This window comes from Crotalus tigris, unplaced genomic scaffold, assembly GCF_016545835.1.
Source record: "Crotalus tigris isolate CLP2741 ecotype Arizona unplaced genomic scaffold, ASM1654583v1 scf7180000018733.473104, whole genome shotgun sequence".
NCBI lineage: Eukaryota > Metazoa > Chordata > Lepidosauria > Squamata > Viperidae > Crotalus > Crotalus tigris.
This window is the reverse complement of record NW_024097173.1, coordinates 195,239-213,724: the sequence shown is the minus strand read 5'-3', so window position 1 is coordinate 213,724 and position 18,486 is coordinate 195,239. Positions and strand designations below refer to the sequence as shown.

The 18,486-nt window shown below is 42.6% G+C and overlaps 1 protein-coding gene across 3 annotated transcripts in view; it reads right to left on the bottom strand.

Moving 5' to 3' along the window:
* LOC120313608 (mitogen-activated protein kinase kinase kinase 3-like) overlaps positions 1-18,140 on the bottom strand; it is a 118,088-nt gene extending 99,948 nt beyond the window's left edge. For all 3 annotated transcript variants that reach the window (XR_005558190.1, XR_005558191.1, XM_039355688.1), the window contains exon 1: positions 17,610-18,140. The gene's annotated coding sequence lies outside the window, so the exon portion shown is untranslated. The remainder of the gene's footprint in view (positions 1-17,609) is intronic.
* Positions 18,141-18,486: the final 346 nt, after the last annotated feature.

Here is an 18,486-nt window from a genome sequence, read left to right as displayed (position 1 = left end):
ACTATGCATCTCTTTCTTCTTGGTTAAAATGCTATTTGCTTATTTGTATGAATGAGGTCATTTGGGGCAATAGTGTTGCTCCTTTTTAAAGTGATCGCATCTCCAAAAGAATTGAAAAAGTGGCCCGAAGCTTTGGAAGTTGTCTTGGCACGATCTTATGTCTTGAGCAACGGGGACCTCCATACCTGGCTGGCACTTTCCAGCTAAAGATTATCCCAGACATTTATTTGAAAACTTCCAGGGATTTTCCTCCGTCCCTGTTTATCCTTCCTTCTTCCCTTCCTTTTATCCTTTTTTCCTTCCTTCCTTCCCATTTCTTTTCTTCCTTCCTTCCCTTTTCTCCTTCCTTTTCATCCCATTTATCTTCCTTCCCTTTCTTTTCTTTCCCTTTTATTTTCCTTCCCTTTTCCCCCCTTTCCTTCTTTCCTGTTTATTTTTTCTCTTTCCTTCCTTCCCTTCATGTTTGTCTTTCCTTTCTCCCCATTTATTCTTTTTTCTTTGCTTCCTTCCTTCCTTGGTTTATCCTTCCTTCCTGTTTATCCTTTTTCCTTCCTTCCCATTTATCCTTCCTTCCTATTTATCCTTCTTCCTTTCTTTCCTTTTCTCCTTTCTTCCTTTCATCCCATTTATCTTCCTTCCTTCCCACTCTCCTTTCTTTCCCTTTTATTTTCCCTCCCTTTTTCTTTCTTCTTCTTCCCTCTTTCCTCCCTCCCTCCCTCCCTCGCATCAAAGCTCTCACAGCTGGGAAATTCCTCCTTAATTTGAGTTTGGATCAATCTTCATAAGGTTCCAACTTTCAGATTTTGTCCTCTGGAGAATAAATCCTGGCATTTGAAGATAGCTTTTATGTCTCCTTCTGCCTTCTTTAAACAAACATGTGGCTATTCTTCCACTTACAACCATTCATTGTAAGTGACTGTTCGGAGTTACGACGACACTGAAAAAAAGACTTAGGACCACTTTTCACACTTACATTCACTGCGGCATCCCCATGGCCACCTGATCAAAATTCAGACCCTTGGAAACTGGTGTGTATATATATGATAGTTGCGGTGTGAAGTGGGATCAATTGCAGTCATAAGTCAAGGACTACCTGTGTCTGTTATTTTAACCATTCTTTGTTTAAACTCGCAAGATTCATTTTTCTCACCAGGCACATGTATACATAACCCAAACTAGATTGTTGTTTCTCTGTGTCATATGATATATGTGGCTATCTGCATAATTATGTATGTATGTATGTATGTATGTATGTATGTATGTATGTCATATTTATGTAGTGTACATTGGAGGTGATCCTTTCAGAGCTGCATGCGATGAAATTTCATTTTAATTTATGCCGATTAGTGTACATTCAAAACGACAATAAATAATAATGATGATGATGATAATAATAATAATAATGTCATCTAGTCCAACCCCCTGCTCAGGCAGGAAACCCTATACCAGTGGTGGCAAACCTATAGCATAGGAGCCCTCTTTGTGGGCACATGCACCGTCTCCCCAGCCCCGCCTCCTCCCACAGCCCCCTCACCAGCAGCCCCCCCCCGGGGGGTTGCCCCTGGGTAAAGTCCACACGAAGCGCAGCCAAGGACATGGTAGCCGGGGACAAAACTCCGCCCTTGCGTCCCATCGTGTGCAGATGATGCTGCTGGGCACGGGCGGAGGGTGTGGCTTCCATGGAGCTGATAGGCTACCTGGGTAATCTGTGGCGGGCTGTGGAGGTGATGGGTGACCCAGTGGGCAGGGAGAAGCAGGAATGGGGATGGGGGGGCAGTTTTGGGGCACTCAGTCTCTAAAAGGTTCGCCATCACTGCCCTAAACCATTTCGGACAAATGGCTGTCCAGTCTCTTCTTAAAAACTTCCAGTATTGGAGCATTCACTGTTTCTGGTAGGCAGGTTGTTAATTGTTAATTAACAATTAACAATGGTTAATTGTTCTAACTGTCAGGAAATTTCTCCTTAGTTCTAGGTTGCTTCTCTCTTTGGTTAGTTTACATCCATTGCTTCTTGTCCTGCCTTCAGGCGCTTTGGGGAATAGCTTGACTCCCTCTTCTTTGGGGCAGCCCCTGAGATACTGGAACACTGCTATCCTGTCCGCCCTCGTCCTTCTCTTCATTAAACTAGACATACCCAATAAAGTTATTATTCTCTTCTAAGCTATAGCTGCCAAGGGTCATCATCTTAGTAGTTGGACCACTATGCCTTCCTTCCTGGTCTTCGCTTTTCTTCTTGCATGGTGGCTATTCAAACTGGACACCTGGCCTCCTGATGGAGAACTGCCAAGTTTCCTTTCCTGAAACTGGGAAACAAAGAGGCATCTTTTGTGTTTCATCTGATTTTTTTTAGGGCACGTGTAGTTTTTCACTTAGGGACCACAACTGAGCCCAAGATCTCTGCTACTAAGCAAGGCAGTAGCTATTAAGCAAGCTTTGCCCGGTTTTTCTACCTTTCTTGCAACAGCTGTTAAATGAACCATCACAGTTAAGTTAGTAACACAATTGTTAAGCGGATCTGGCTTCCTCTTTGATTTTGAGCGTCAGAAGGTTGCAAAAGGGGATCACGCGACCCCAGGACACTGCCACAATCATGCTGCCAAGTGTCTGAATTTTGACCACATGATCACGGGGATGCTGCAATGGTCATAAGTGTGAAAACCGGTCGTAAGTCACAATTCCCTAAAGGTGGGTCCGAAAGGTCAGAAGACCAAACCTCTGGTCCTCTTGATCAACGCAGATTGGATCCTGCAATCTTGTTGTTCATCTCCAAAGCATGAGAAAAGGAGCAACATCTCAACCACCAAAGTGACAGGAATAAGGCTGCCCCATTACAAGAAAAACCCACTAATTCTATTTTGGAGGTGCCAAAGATGCTTTTTCACAAGGCAACTGGACTTTCTTGATTTTCTTTGGAGATGGTTCGCTTCTCCTCCAAGAAGCTTCTTCAGCTCTGACCGGATGATGGGGAATGGAAATCAGAGCTTGAGAAGCTTCATGGATGGGAAGTGAAATGTCTTCAAAGAAAAAACAAGAAAGTGCAGTCGCCTCGTGAAAAAGCATCTTTGGGACAACCCTGACCTGGATGATTGAGAATCTCCATGGACATCTACTTTGGAAGCTAGCTCATTCTTTGTACTCCGACAACACACCTCCCTTTGGTTTTTCCCTCAAGCACTTCTGAATGAAACATGGTTAATAATTTTGGCTCCTGTTTCTTCAGAGAAACAATGGGACTTTAGTGGGGAACTCGTATACAAGGCCCGGTTGGCGACCTGCAGCAGCCCACATACTGTTATCACTTCCTGGGAAAAAGCAAATATGTATGTCTGGAGTTTCTGTGCAAAGAAAATAACTCAAACGAACCCCATATTTCCTTTTCAGGCTCCAATAATCTGTTTTCCGTACACGTGGTGCACAGAAAAGGCATTCAGTGGGACTATTCTGGATCAGGAAAGCTTGTAATTGAAGAGTGGGCAAATATTCCGCAGCTACAAACGCCTCAGAAATAAAAGCTGTAAAGTCAAATTCCAAAGTGAAGGTTCTTAAACTTTTCCTAACACACAGTTTTTTAAATTATGTTTTTATTTCCATTTTTCATCTGCGGAGTGTTTCTAAGACATCAAACTTTCAAGAGGGGTTGGAATTGGTCAAGTGTTATTATTTTTCTAATCTTAAACTTAGCTCCCTCTCTTTTGACTAGAGCCTGCAGATTTTTTTTTTAAAAAAAAGCTTGCTTAAAAGCTCAATCTAGTATTTTTGTATGAATTTTTTCCTCACAACCCTGAGGTTTTATTCATAATTTTGTCTATTGGATGTATTTCTTGAACATGCATACCTAATGGAAGTTCACTTACTAGTAGCACTCAACTTACAAACTTATGTTTAGCGATCATTCTGAACAATTACAAAGCACTGGAAAAAAATAATTTATGACCGTTTTTCACACGACCTTTGCAGCATCCTCATTATCATGTGATCAAAATTCAGACGCTTGGCCACTGACTCATGTTTACGACAGTTGCAGTGTCCTGGGGTGATGTGATCCCCTTTTGTGACAAGCAAAATCAATTTGTTGTTGTTAGTTGCAAAGTCATGTCCGACCCATCGCGACCCCATGGACAACATTCCTCCAGGCCTTCCTGTCCTCTACCATCTTATGGAGTCCATTTAAGCTCACACCTACTGCTTCAGTGACTCCATCCAGCCACCTCATTCTCTGTTGTCCCCTTCTTCTATTGCCCTCCATCTTTCCCAATATTAGGCTCTTCTCCAGTGAGCCCTTCCTTCTCATTAGGTGGCCAAAGTACTTGAGTTTCAACTTCAGGATCTGGCCTTCTAAGAGCAGTCAGGGTTGATCTCCTCTAGGATTGACCGGTTTCATCACCTTGCAGTCCAGGGGACTTGCAGGAGTCTTCTCCAGCACCGTAGTTCAAAGGCCTCCATTCTTTGGACTCAGCCTTTCTTATGGTCCAGCAAAATCAATAGGGAAGCCATATTCGCTTATCAGATGTGTTACTAACTTAACAACTGCAGTGATTCACTTAACAACTATGGCAAGAAAGGTCACGAAGTGGAGCAAAACTCACTTAATAACAGCCTTGCTTAGCAGGAGAAATTTGGGGCTCAACTGTGATCTTAAGTCGAGGAATATGAATGTAAACAGTGACCTTCTGGATCAGACCCCTGTCTATTTAAGTCCAGCAGTCTGTTCTCACAATCAGCAATCAACTGCCCAAGGAAGCCCACTAGCCTGCCACAAGATGGACTTCAGATGTGCTCCCACTGCCTTCAAGCCTATTTTCTAGATTTAATTTCAACCAGTCTTGTTCATATACTTACAACAGTTTGTTTGGTGACCGTTTGAAGTCAGAATGGTATGGAAAAAAGTGACTTAGGACTGTTTTTCACAGTTACTGTCAACGCTGCTAACATTGGATGTTCTTGCTTTGACAACATATGAAGATGCAGCCTTTTTCTTTCTTATGCTTTACTCTTAGAATTAGATGATGCTGTGGGAGGAGGCAGAATGTGGTGGGAGTTAGTTAGACATAACAATATTGTATTAGTGTGTGAATTCAGAGCCTGAAATAAGAGATGAAAAGAATTGGCGGGTTAGAGAACAGGAGGGAAAGCCTGCAATTCAAACTAATTGGAGAATGTGATTTATGACTGTTAATTGGAGGAGGGAATTGTGCTTTGATACTATGTGCTCAGGGGAGGGGAATTCAGATTTTGGCTTCCTCCGTGCAGATGCCATGCAACTTGAATAAAATTCTTTAAGGTAAACAATGCTGCGAAGTTCTTTGAAGAGTTTCATCTGTCGGAACCATGACAGTTACATGATCAAAATTCAGACGCTTGGCAGCTGTTTCATATTTATGACAATTGCCGTTTCCTGGGGTCATGTGATCCTCTTTTGCAACCTTCTGACAAGCAAAGTCAGATTCACATTAACGACCGTGTCACTGACTTAACAACTATAAAGATTCACTGAACAATGGTGGCAGGAAAAATCGTAAAGACGGGGCAAAACTCACTTAACAAATGTTTCACATAATAAGAGATATTTTAGGCTCAATTGTGGTCATAAGTCGAGGATTACCTGTAGTTCATTGTGAAACTCAGACAATACCCAACAATACAAATTTAACTCTTCTTCAGAGTTGGAAGATGAGGAGAAACAGAGTCTCCAGAAGTACAGCTAGTCCTTGACTTACGACATTTGAGCCCAAGATTTCTGTTGCTAAGTGAGATACATGTTAAGTTAGTTTTGTCCTATTTTATGACCTTTCTTGCCACGGTTGTTAAGTGAATCACTTAACTTCCCCGTTGACTTTGCTTATCAGAAGGTCGCCAAAGGGGATCACATGACCTTGGGATATAGCAACAGTCATAAATATGAATCAGTTGCCAAACATCTTAATTTTGATCATGTGACCTTGGGGGGGAATGCTGCAAAGGTCACAACTGTGAAAAAAGGTTATAACTCGCATTTTTCAGTGTCGTTGTAACTTTGAACAGTCATTAAATGAAATATTGTAAGTCGAGGACTGGTATAGGGTTTCCTGCCTGAGCAAGGCGTTGGACTAGAAGACAGAGGTCCCTTCCAACTGTATTATTATTATTATTATAGATCATTGCACAGTCAGCCAGATGTTCAGACTGGACTTGGCTTTTTTGTCTTCCTATGAAGTCCTTACCCAGGACCTGGGATAGGCAGATGTGGATGTTTGATGGTCTTACAGATATCGTCGCAGGATGGAAGCAGTTCCTAGTAAGGCCGCCTTTTGCAATTGACTAATAGCGAATTTGTCAATGCCAATGGTGTTCAAGTGGTGCTCCAGTTGTTTTGGAATTGCACCCAAGGAGCCTATGACTATTGGTACTACCCTTGCTTGCTTTTGCTACAGACTTTCTACTACTACTACTACTACTACTACTACTACTACTACTACTACTGCATCAAGGAAATACTGAATCATGATGAAGTCTTATGGGTCATCAAAAGTCAATTGATTTATTTTTCAAATTGTAGTCTGCTCCCCCACCTTTTGGTGTGAAGACCCAGAGTTTCTACAAAGGGTGTCCCCTAAGCCACATTTTTTAAGAAATTCAGAAAAATAGCAAAATTGAATATATAAAAACCAGACTGGTCTACATGTACAATGTGCCCACTAAGGCATCCAAAATAACCTCAGGCCATAAGATGGAAACTGTACCCATAATGCACAAAGAACTGCTTTGCACACTGGACTTACAAATACAGATCAACTACTTTAATTCAATGTTTCACACATGTTCTAAGCTAGGGAGTGAGGCAATTTTAGCTAGGATGAGTGGACGACAGCCAAACTGTTATTATCCATGCATCATATGAAGTTGTCAGTCTCTTGCTTAACAAATCAAATTATTTCATTTACGTCTATTAACGGGGTCATGTTTTCCAAATGTATAATAACAGAATTGGAAGTAACCTTGGGGGTCTTCTAGTCCAACCCCCTGCTCAAACAAGAAGTCCTATACCATCTCAGAGATATGGTTATAGAATCTCTTCATAAAAATCTCCAGGGATGGAGCGCTCACAACTTCAAGTTGTTCCACTGATTAATTGTTATCAGGAAGTTTCTCCTTAGTTCCAGGTTGCTTCTCTCCTTGATTAGTTTCTATCCGTTGCTTCTTGTCCTGCCTTCAGGCACTTTGGAGAATAGCTTGACTTCCTCTTCTTTGCGGCAGCCCTCTTCTCTTTGTTAGTCTAGACCAGGAGTAGGCCACCTTGGCTCTTTTATGACTCGTGGACTTCAACTCCCAGAATTCCTGAGCCAGCATGGCTCAGCTTGGAAACCTCTCAATTTCTCCTCAGCATGGCTGGCTCAGGAATTCTGGGAGTTGAAGTCCACAAGTCATAAAAGAACCAAGGTGGCCTACCCCTGGTCTAGACATACCCAATTTCTCTACACTTGATACTATGGATGTACGTACAAATAAATACATGTGAAAAAAACTAAGTAACTTCATGAGAAAAGCTTCCACAGCAATTAAAGAACTTAGTTGGCCTATCTCAAGAGGTGACATTTTGATTTCATCTGTTCAAACCACAGACCTTTATAAAAACTGATTTTCTGGAAACTGGAAGGAGAAATCTAAATGTTGGATTGTGAAGGTTTTTGCTTCAAATTACTGAATCAGACATATGCAGGGAATCTTTCCAAAGAGAAGCTAAGCTGTATTATTGTTCATCTCTCATCTGTACTGAGCAATTAAGAAATTAAAAGCATCTGTATTTTCAGGGGGAAATGAATCAGCAACCTAATTGGAACTCTGAAATGCTAATGGTTTAATTTCCTTGGACCTATATGTTTTTGCTATGTTAATGTAAGGACTATAGTACAAAACTGAAATATTAGCTACATGAAAAATCTAACTCTTGTTAAATAAAGTAAACAAATAAGGACTCTGAGTAGGCTTAGAGAAAAAAATCCTTCTAAACAGGATATGTCCAAATTTGCTAGTCCAGTGGTTCTCAACCTGTGGGTCGGGACCCCATTTGGGGTCGAACGACCATTTCATGGGGGTCGCCAAACAAGGCTGTCCGCCATTTTTTTCCCCTTTTCTTTGGCCACGCCCCTGGGACCCAGTGATGTATAAGTGGTTGGTGGTCACCACAACATGGGGAACTGTATTATGGGGTCGCGGCATTAGAAAGGTTGAGAACCACAGTGCTAGTCTGTCCTTCCCACACAACTCAGCCTCCTGACTAATGTCTGTTGCAAAGAAGATCTTGGTTTCTGGATGTTACAAGCTAGAAGCACCAGAACAGTGAAAGTGTCTTGGTAAAACAGAATGGTGAAGAATATACTGTATCCTTGAAACCAAACTGGGAATACAGGAATACATAAGTCAATCCTTGACTTATGATCCCAATTTAGCCCAAAAATTTTATTGCTAAGCAAGACAGTTATTAAGTGAGCTTTGCCCCATTTTACGCCCTTTCTTGCCACAGATGTTAAGTGAGTCACTGCAGTTGTTAAGATAGTAACATGGTTGTTAAGTGAATCTGGCTTCCCCCATTGACTTTGCTTGTCAGAAGGTCGCAAAAGGGGATCACTTGATCCTGGGACACCGCAACTGTCATAAATATGAGCTAATTACCAAGCCTCTGAATTTTGATCACGTGACCATGGGGATGCTGCAACTGCCGTTAGTATGAAAAACAGTCATAGCTCACTTTTTTCAGTGATGATGTAATTTCGAACAGTCGCTAAACAAGCGGTTGTAAGTCAAGGGCTACCTATGCAAGTCTAGGAACTGAAAGTCCAGCTACATTAGGTAAATTCATAGGAGAGATGGTGGCCTTTCACAAATCTCATTCCTAAACTATTTAGGAAATTGGACACTTTGTTAAGTAAACTTAGCTGGTACCAATGAATATTTGTAACTCAGGGTTGAAATGAGGGGTCCTTATTTCAAGGACTTGAAAACAAGCTTGCTTGTTTTCTTGCAGACGTTTCATTACCTTAACAAGGTAAGTTGCCTAGTTAGGATAATGAGACGTCTGCAAGGAAACAAGCAAGCTCAGAGAGCACCAAGGATCCCTCAAACTTAGCTGGATTCCAGGGACATCATAGATCCTTCTGAAACTGTTTATTCTGAACTATGGGTGAGATGTTTTGAGCAATCCAAAACTAATCCAACTTGGAACTGACCCACTGCAAGGGTGGGATCATAAAACATGCCCAGAACAATGGGAACAGCCCCACTAAGTTTCTACTTTGGACAGCCTTAGAAGACTTCTCTTCCAAAATGTTGTTTTTTAATGCTATTTCTTTAACTCCAAAACAATGCTTTCCTAACACCTGGAATACTGCAACCAATTTTGGGCACCATACCACAAAAAGGATGTTGAGACCTTGGAAAAAGTTCAGAGAAGAACAACTAGAGTGATCCAAGGCCTGGAGACTAAAACATGTGAACGGCTGCAGGACTTGGGTTTGCTAGTTTAAAGAAAAAGAAGAAATAGGGGTGACATGATATAAGTATTCCAGTATTTGAAGGGCTGCAAAAAAAAAAAAAGGTGCCAAATTATTTTCCAAAGCACCAGAGGGCAGGACAAGAAACAATGGTTGAAAACTGAACAAAGAGAGAAGCAACTTAGAATTAAGGAGAAACTTCCTAACTGTGAGGATAATTAACCAGTGGAACAGCTTGCCTCCAGAAATCGTGGACGCTCCATTACTGGAGGTTTTTAAAAAGAGACTGGACAGCCACTTGTCTGAGATGGTATAGGTTCTCCTGCTTGAGCACGGGGCTGGACTAGAAGACCTCCAAGGTCCCTTCCAGCTCTATTCTATTCTATTTGATGTCAGAACCTCATTTTTGCTTCCTTTTAGTTGGACAGTGAAGGAGTTACAGTCAAGGATCTGAAGGGGTTGACTGAGCTGGATGGATGATTAAAATCACCATCATCTTCATAATAAGGCAGTAATATTAACAACGAAAGATTTATCATATTAAAACGAAGGCTTCTGCTATGAAATGTAATTCATGTTCCTTTGAATGACAATTAGATTGAAGTTCCTTTTTGCAACTATTTTGTACTATTTTGCAACTAACTGGCTCCATTAATGTTTCAGAACACAAATAGCACCTGAGGACAAATTCAGAAGTCCTGTCCTTAAGGCTCAAACATACAGGTGGCAACAGCATCCACAGGGAACAGTCAAAATCCATAATATGCAGAAGGGCTTTTCTGATGCCACCACCTCTTCTTTTGAACATGTCTTCAGATCAACACAAAAGCAAAAGAAATGCACCACGATACTCATTTTCTGCCATCATTTTGGTCTTGATCACCCCAACAATACCAACATGATATAGTGGTTAAAGCAGTGTTTCTCAACCTTGACAATTTGAATTTTGCGGACTTCAACTCCCAGATTTCCCCAGCTAACACAGCCCAAATTCTGGGAATTGAAGCCCATCCATGCTGGCTGGGGAATTCTGGGAGTTGGTCTGGGAGTTGGGAAGTTCTGGGAATCGAAGTCCACTCCAAGTATCCGAGGGGCTGCCACAAAGAAGAGGGGGTCAGGTTGTTCATCAAAGCACCAGAGGGAAGGGTGAGAAACAATGGTTGGAAACTGATCAAAGAGAGAAGCAACCTGGAATTAAGGAGAAACTTCCTGACAGTGAGGACAATTAACCAGTGGAGCAGCTTGCCTCCAGAAGTTGTAGGTGCTTCATCTTTGGAGGTTTTAAGAAAATAATAATAATAATAATAATAATAGTAGTAGTAGTAGTAGTAGTAGTAGTAGATAGGTAGACAAAATGCCAAATCCAGTCTGAACATCTGGCTGACTGTGCGATGATCGATAATAATAGTAGTAGTAGTAGTAGAAGTAGTAGTAAAGTTGGAAAGGACCTTGGAGGTCATCTAGTCCAACCCCCTGCTCAGGCAGAAAACCCTACACCATTTCAGACAAATGGCTGTCCAGTCTCTTCTTAAAAACTTCCAGTGTTGGAGCATTCACTGCTTCTGGAGGCAGGCTGTTCCACTGATTAATTGTTCTCACTGTCAGGAAGTTTCTCCGTAGTTCTAAGTTGCTTCTCTCCTTGATTAGTTTCCACTAAAGACTGCACATTCACATGTCTGAGATGGTATATGTTCTCCTGCTTGAGCAGGCGGCTGGACTAGAAGACCTCCAAGGTCCCTTCCAGCTCTATTTTATTCTAAGTCGAGAAACATGTTGGCTTGGGAATTCTGGGAGTTGAACTTCACACATCTTCATGTTGCCAAGACTGAAAACCACTGGGTTAAGGTGATGGAGCAGAATGGGGAAAACAAATCCATTCTCGGTTATGGAAATTCCCAGAAGGGATCAATCAGTCCACCCTATCTGCTTGGGTTGTGGTTGCACGAAAGCAAAATAAAAATTAACAACAACAACCACAACAACAACAACAAAAATCCAGAATCCCGCTTATGTTGCTTTGACTCTCAGGTGGAATGCAAATCCAGCAAGTCCTGTATAGGATAGGAAAGTTGAGATATTACAGTATTACAACTCTGCAGGCCATTTAATAGCTCCTCCGAGAACGAGAGGATTCCAACAGAAAATCCCAGCTCCGATTCAGATCCAAGAAACAATTTGTCCTGCTAAGGAACAAACAACTTTAGCATGTCCCTGACGCAAGTCAGAAGGAGTTGCATTCTGTGGCATTTTTCAAGTCTAACATGCAAGTTTCAAGTTCCGTCAGCCTCTCGCCTGCCCGATCCTGGTCTCCAGTGGCTGGCTCCAATCTCTGGAGTTAGAAAGCAGTTCTTTTCAGCCTTTATGAACGTGGCACAGTTGTGGGTTTCTGTCTACTGGAAATTAAAGCACGTTCAGGAGACGGGAAACCCCGAGACATCAAGACTATATAGAAGACGGAGGACATAAAAGGGTCTTTCAGTTTTCCAAGAGAACAGAAGCACCTTCAACTTTCAAACGAAGTCTCCAAAGATCCACACGAACCCCCAGCAGAAAATCTCAACTCTTACTAGTAATTTTTTTTTTTTTTTGCTTTTTCCATATGTTCCCAAAACTCATATCCAATCCTGATTGGATGTGAAGTGGGCAGATGTGTGATATTCAACTTCCAGAATTCTCCAACTAGCAAGCACAGACTTCAATTCCCAGAATTCTCTAACGCAGTGGTTCTCAACCTGTGGTTCGGGACCCCATTTGGGGTCGAACGACCATTTCACGGGGGTCACCAAACAAGGCTGTCCGCCATTTTTCCCCCTTTTCTTTGGCCACGCCCCTGGCACCCAGTGATGTATAAGTGGTTGGGGGTCACCACAACATGGGGAACTGTATTATGGGGTCGCGGCATTAGAAAGGTTGAGAACCACTGCTCTAACCAGCACCACAGACAGGTTAAATCTCCCAGCATTCCCCAGCCTCAACTCCCAGCATTCCCCAGCTGGCATGCAATGAGCCTCAACTGTGAACATAAATCGAGGACTATCTGCACCAAGAAGAACCACAGATATTTTTTGCAGCAATTTAGGCTCATTCTCTTCATTCAGACTATCTACAAGTTGAAACCGAAATAAGTGAAATAAGAAACATGTGACTGTCCTAGACCAAGCCAAGTCCAAAAATGTCAGGGAATTTCTGATAGATCAGCCCTCAATAGACACATAGATATTAACAACATCTATAGCAGTGGTGGTGAACCTATGGCACGAACCTCTGTGGGCACACATGCCATTGCCCCAGCCTCACTTCCCCCATGACCCCCTCCTCACCAGCAGCCCCCCTGGAGGAGAGTCGCCCCCCCGAGCGTGGCCCACACAGAGCAGCGTAGCCAAGGACATGGCAGCCAGGCAGCGTAGACAAGACTCTGCCCTCACGCCCCATTGCGTGCGGTTGATGCTGCGAGGTGCGGGCAGAGGATGTGGCCGCCATGGCACTGCTGGGCTGCCTGGGCAATCTGTGGCGGGCCCTGGAGGTGGTGAGTGACCCTGCGGGCAGGTAGGGTGGGGGATGGAGTGGGGGCGGGGCAGAGGGTGGAGCAGGGGCGGGGCCAGTTTTTGGCCACTCCGTCTCTAAAAGTTTCGCCATCACTGATCTATAGACTGCAAAAAGGACTGTCACCCAGCCCAAAAGGGAACAAAAAGCACTTTTCTACCAGCAATCAGCACCCAGATCAGCATAGATTAACTCCAAGGTTAACATCAGATCAATGATCAGGTAAACAATACCTCAATCAAGAAATTGCCAAAGAAGCCAACAGCAAACAGCCCAAATAATCTCTAAGACCATCCCCATTGACAGGGCAAGCCACTATAAACTGATAGCAAAATGCTCTCCTTACCAGCACTGATGATGTTACCAAGTTTGGATAATGAAATGTCTGCAAGAAAACAATCCAGCTCAGAGAGCACCAAGGACCCCTCTTAAAATAAGTTCTTTTTGCTGCATTAACTGTTCACAGTATCCAGAAACCAAACCGAGACCTGTCAATCACTAAGGTCACCCTTCCATTTTCAACCCCAATCAATGAAATCACAACAATAATCCATTTTTCCGACACTGAAAAAAACCCACATATACTCCCCAGAGCTATTGATAATTCTACTTAGTTATCTTAGTTATTGATAACTCTACTTATTTCTGAATATATTAATTCCTGGAAAATAAGCAGTTCACTTCTGCCCCCCTTTAATTCCAAAATCATAATCCCAAATGGCAAACCTTTTCTCAATTCACCCAAAATGTAGACTGGAATCAGCAGTAAGCCCTGAACATGGGGTGTAGAAAATATAGGGGGGAAAAATAATATTTTTGCTAATTCTTTCTAACATATGACTGCATGTAACAGAGCTATGAAGACTGATGGCTTGCAGAATTCCCAGAAATAAGTTCTGAGAATCACAGTGGAACTGAGTTACGACTATCCATGCATAGGATGATGCTGTTTGTGAAATTAAATGGAAATAGCATTTTATGAGGTTCAGACTGGAGTTTTTCATTGTTTGCTAACTCAATGGATTGCTCTAAGCTTGCTGGCTGGGGAATTCTGGGAGTTGAAGTCCACATACCTTCAACATGCCAAGGAAGAGAAAGACTGTGTCTAATTCCTAATACAAATAGTCCTTGACCTAACGACCATAATTGAGCCTAAAATTTCTATTGTTAGGTGAGATATTTATTAAGTGAGTTTTGCTCCGTTTACGGCATTTCTAGCCACAGTTATTAAGTAAATCACTGCAGTTGATAAGTTAGCAACTGGTTGTTAAACAAATCTGCCTTCCCCATCGATTTTGCTTGTCAGAAGATCACAAAAAGGGATCATATGACCCTAGGACACTGCAATGATCATAAATATGAATCAGTTGCCAAGTATCTGTATTTTGATCATGTGATCATGGGGATGCTGCAAAGGTCGTGTAAAAAACAATCATAAGTCACTTTTTTTCAGTTCCATTGTAAGTCAAGTCAAGGACTACCTGTATTTCATCAAAAACCAGATTGAGAAGGAGGAGAAAAGAAGAAGGACAAGTCCCATGATAAAATGCGAAACAAATATCCTATTTAAATTCAGATTTTATTTTTTTAGAAAAGCAAACCCCAACACATCAAAAACACTTGTTTCCTGCAATAAAGAGCTTGTAACTCAGAGAAGGATCACCGCATGCAATCCAGCCAGTTTATCCTCAAGAAATCCCAAGGTTGTGAAGTTGACAAACATCGTGGAATAAGGCAACGCTGGAATACTGCATGGAAATGTGGCGAGGTGACCCAAAGATTTTGGCTTAGTAGAAAAGAAAAGGCAGTGATCGTAACCTGAAATATGCATCTAATTATTCCCAGCGTCCACAAGGGTTTAGTTTCACCTCATCTACACATCAAGCAGATTCATGCATTATTCATTTTGCTGGACCAAAGCAAAATGTTGCCGAGTTATGGCTGTTGTACTGAACCAGAGGCTGATCGGGCCAAGTGTTCTGTGTGACACGGCAGCTGATCCGATGCATTTGATGAACTTTCCAGTGGAGAGAAGACAGCATCCTTTGCATTGGTCCTGAATCAATTAGTCACCTTTCCTGCAAGCTATGAAACAATGCAGCACTGCAATATTTTCATATTTATTATCAATAAATTTATGTGCTGCCCATCTTGTCCAGAGATTAATCTTGGCAGCAGATAAAATTAAGTTTTATACCTCACTTTTACTCTGGTTGCCTCTTTTCTGCTCTTCTCTTTTTCCAATTCTGCAACATCTTTTTTTCAGACGTGGTAACCACAGCTGCATGCAATCTTCCATATTGTTCTAATGCAGTGATGGCGAACCTTTTAGAGACCGAGTGCCCAAACTGCAACCCAAAGCCCACTTATGCATCATCAGGTGCTGGGTGGGTATGGCCTATTGGGTGGGCGTGGCTACAGTGGTAACGGCAGACTGGGTGGGACTAAAAAGTTCAATCAATCAATTCCAACTTTGCAAGATCTTTTTTTTTCCCACGAGAAGTTGAAATTGATTGATTGAACTTTTTTTTTTTTTTGCAAGTGACAGTGAAGGCCTAAAGTGAAAAGGTTTTATAAAACCCAGCTGAAGGCCTAGGACTGGGCGACGGCGCGAATGCCCACAGAGAGGGCTCTGAGTGCCACCTCTGGCACCCGTGCCATAGGTTCATCACCACTGTTCTAATGGTTGATTTATATAAAGCCATGACCACTACTGGTATACATATTCCTCGAGTTACAATGGTTCATTTAGTGACCATTCAAAGTTACAATAGCACTGGAAAATAAGTGACTTATGGACCATTTTCCATACTTTTATGACCATTGCCGCATCCCTATGGTCACGTAATCAAAATTCAGATACTTGGAACATGACAGTTGCACCATCCCAGGGTCACGTGCCCCCCTTTTGCCACCTTAATCATGTCATTAAACTTAACAATTGCAACAGAGGCAAGCCAAGTCGTAAAATGGGACAAAACTCACTTAACACATGTCTCACTCAGCATTAATTAATTAATTTTGGGCTCAATGGTGATCGTAATTTGAGGACTAGCTGTACCTCCTTTGATGTTTCAATTGTTCCCAGAGGATTTTTAGCAAGTTCTAAGTTTGTTTTATTAACAGCATACCCAGGTTTGATATTTGCTTTCAGCTGATATTTTCATGCCAAGTTCTGTTTCCTGATCAGCTTGTAAACAAATCAATGCTGACCAGTCAGCTTTGCCCTTCCCATTAACCTACCTTTTCACGTTAAAACCAAGGAGTCAACAAACTATGGTTTCTTTAACCAGAGCTGAATGCAAAAGGTAGGGTAGCCTGGTTACCTATCACCTGAAACTGAAACCAACTTGCCCTTGCACAGTTGAACTTGATACACACTTTGACCTAGAAATTTATTTATGAGATATCTCCAGCAGTTGATTGAAAAAGCAAGAAAAAAAAATCTGGTGCTTGTTCAGAATTCCAGTATTATTCCCACCCCACCATCAAGCCCAGAGCTTTCAAAGTCATCATTATGATACAAAAAAAAAAAAATCTAAATATTACTGCTAAGTTGTTTCCCTTTCTTTCATCATTCAAGGAATTTTTTCTGAGCATTGCAAACCTACAATGTAAAACAGAGGTTTTTTTGGTTTGTTTTTTTAAAAAAGTCATTCCATCCAATAAAATAAAATAAAATAAAATAAAAAGCCCGGTAAACTATTTTTCTTGGCACAGGTTGATTTCCAAGCAGTCCTCAAATTGGCCAATTCTTAATTTTCCTGTGCAGATTTCTTACTTTAAATCTCAGCAGCCAACGTTACATATGTAAAGAAGTGTATGTTTGTATGTGTGTTTGTGTGTGTGTGTATGTGTACACACACACACACACACACACACACATTTACACCATTAATAAAAACTGCTAGGGTTCAGGGCAGTCCACAAAGTGCATTTTTGGAGACAGTGGCCTGAAACAGCTTGAATTTGTGTTTTTGGAGAGAAGATCGTAATTTATTAGTTCTCTCTTTTGAAACAGGAAGAACCTTACTTGAGGCTTCAGCATCCAAAATAAAAGCAAATTCTCCATGCAAAAACTCTGCTGCAATCAACATCTGTCTTTTGCAGGGCCCAAAATCTTGGTTGCCAACTTTTTAACTCTCTGCCCCAGAGATATTATTTAAAGGCGCAGCTTATTTTACTTTCCTTCCCAGCTCTGATGCTAACCTCTCCCATTACAAAGACAGCGATGAATTATTTGGAGAGGGAGAAGAAACGGAGGGAAATAATAAACCAAGGAAAGTTCTCCAAGCGTGAGGAAGATGGCAAAGTATTCGCCAGCATGTCCATCCACCCAGAGATTTCTGAAGCACAGCTTCACACGACTCGCTAGCCTCGAATGGGGAGCTTCACCTCTCAGCCGGCCGTGTGAATGCATGTTAAGAGTCAAGAAAGAGGGGCAGGAGTGGAAGGGAGTGAACCATTTTACACAACCACAATGCAAAACCTGTGCACTGAATAATCCAGCAGCAAGAAGGGGAAAAGAGACCGCGTGATGCCACTTCCCAAGATTAAGCCTGAAATTTCACGTCGAGCTACGGATCCATCCAGGCTTACCTTTTTTTCTTGCTCAGAGTTCGCCCTTCGCTTCGTCAGCTGCGCGGCGATTCCGTGTCCCGTAGGCAAAAACTTGAGACCGGGGATGATGGGGCGCAGAATCAATCAACAAGGCCCCCCTCCCCTGGCAGAGGCAAATAGGGGCGGGGGAGTAGGAAGAAGAGGAGGAGAAGGGGAGGGGGCAACTGCCCCGCCAGAGCGGCACCGGGACGCGTTTCCTGGAAAGGGTCTCTCCCTCCTCTTTCTCGTCCAGGAGAAGAAAAAGAAAGTAGTTTCCAAGCTATAAAACTCTTCCTAGACTCACGGCAAGGGGGTGGGTGGGGAAGGACCAAATGCCCTAGTTTCCTGCTTTCCAAAAAAAAAGGGGGGGGGAATTGCAAAGGAGGCGAGGGACAGAAAAGGGGGGAAAATGTGTGTGTGTGGGGGGAGAGAGACAGGAGTTCGGAAGCGAAAAAAATGTTGCAGAGAAAAAGAAACAAGGAAAAACTTTCCGCCCAGCGCAGCTGCACAGCGCGGAGCGCAGAAGGAAGGGGGACCAGGGCAGCAGGAAAGGATGACGTCAAAGGAGGCGGCAGCCAATGGGCGCCCAGCACGCTTTGGCAATCGCGTTCTGAGGCTGCGTTCGCTTGGGCGGCCGGCGGGGTGGATTGGGGACCACGAGGAGGTGGATCGGATCAGACATCCTCGCCAGGTTTTTGGCTGTGGGGGCTAAAAAAAGATCGATCTGCCCTTCTCTGCGTTCGAGAGGATTCCGAAGTGAAAGGGAATGAGTTGATTCGGATTAAAGGCTGGCTGAGGGCAAGAGTCGATCCGGAGTGAAAGTGGAAGGATGCCATTGGGAAATAAGGAAATACTCTCAGCCAGCAGTTTCAAAGTG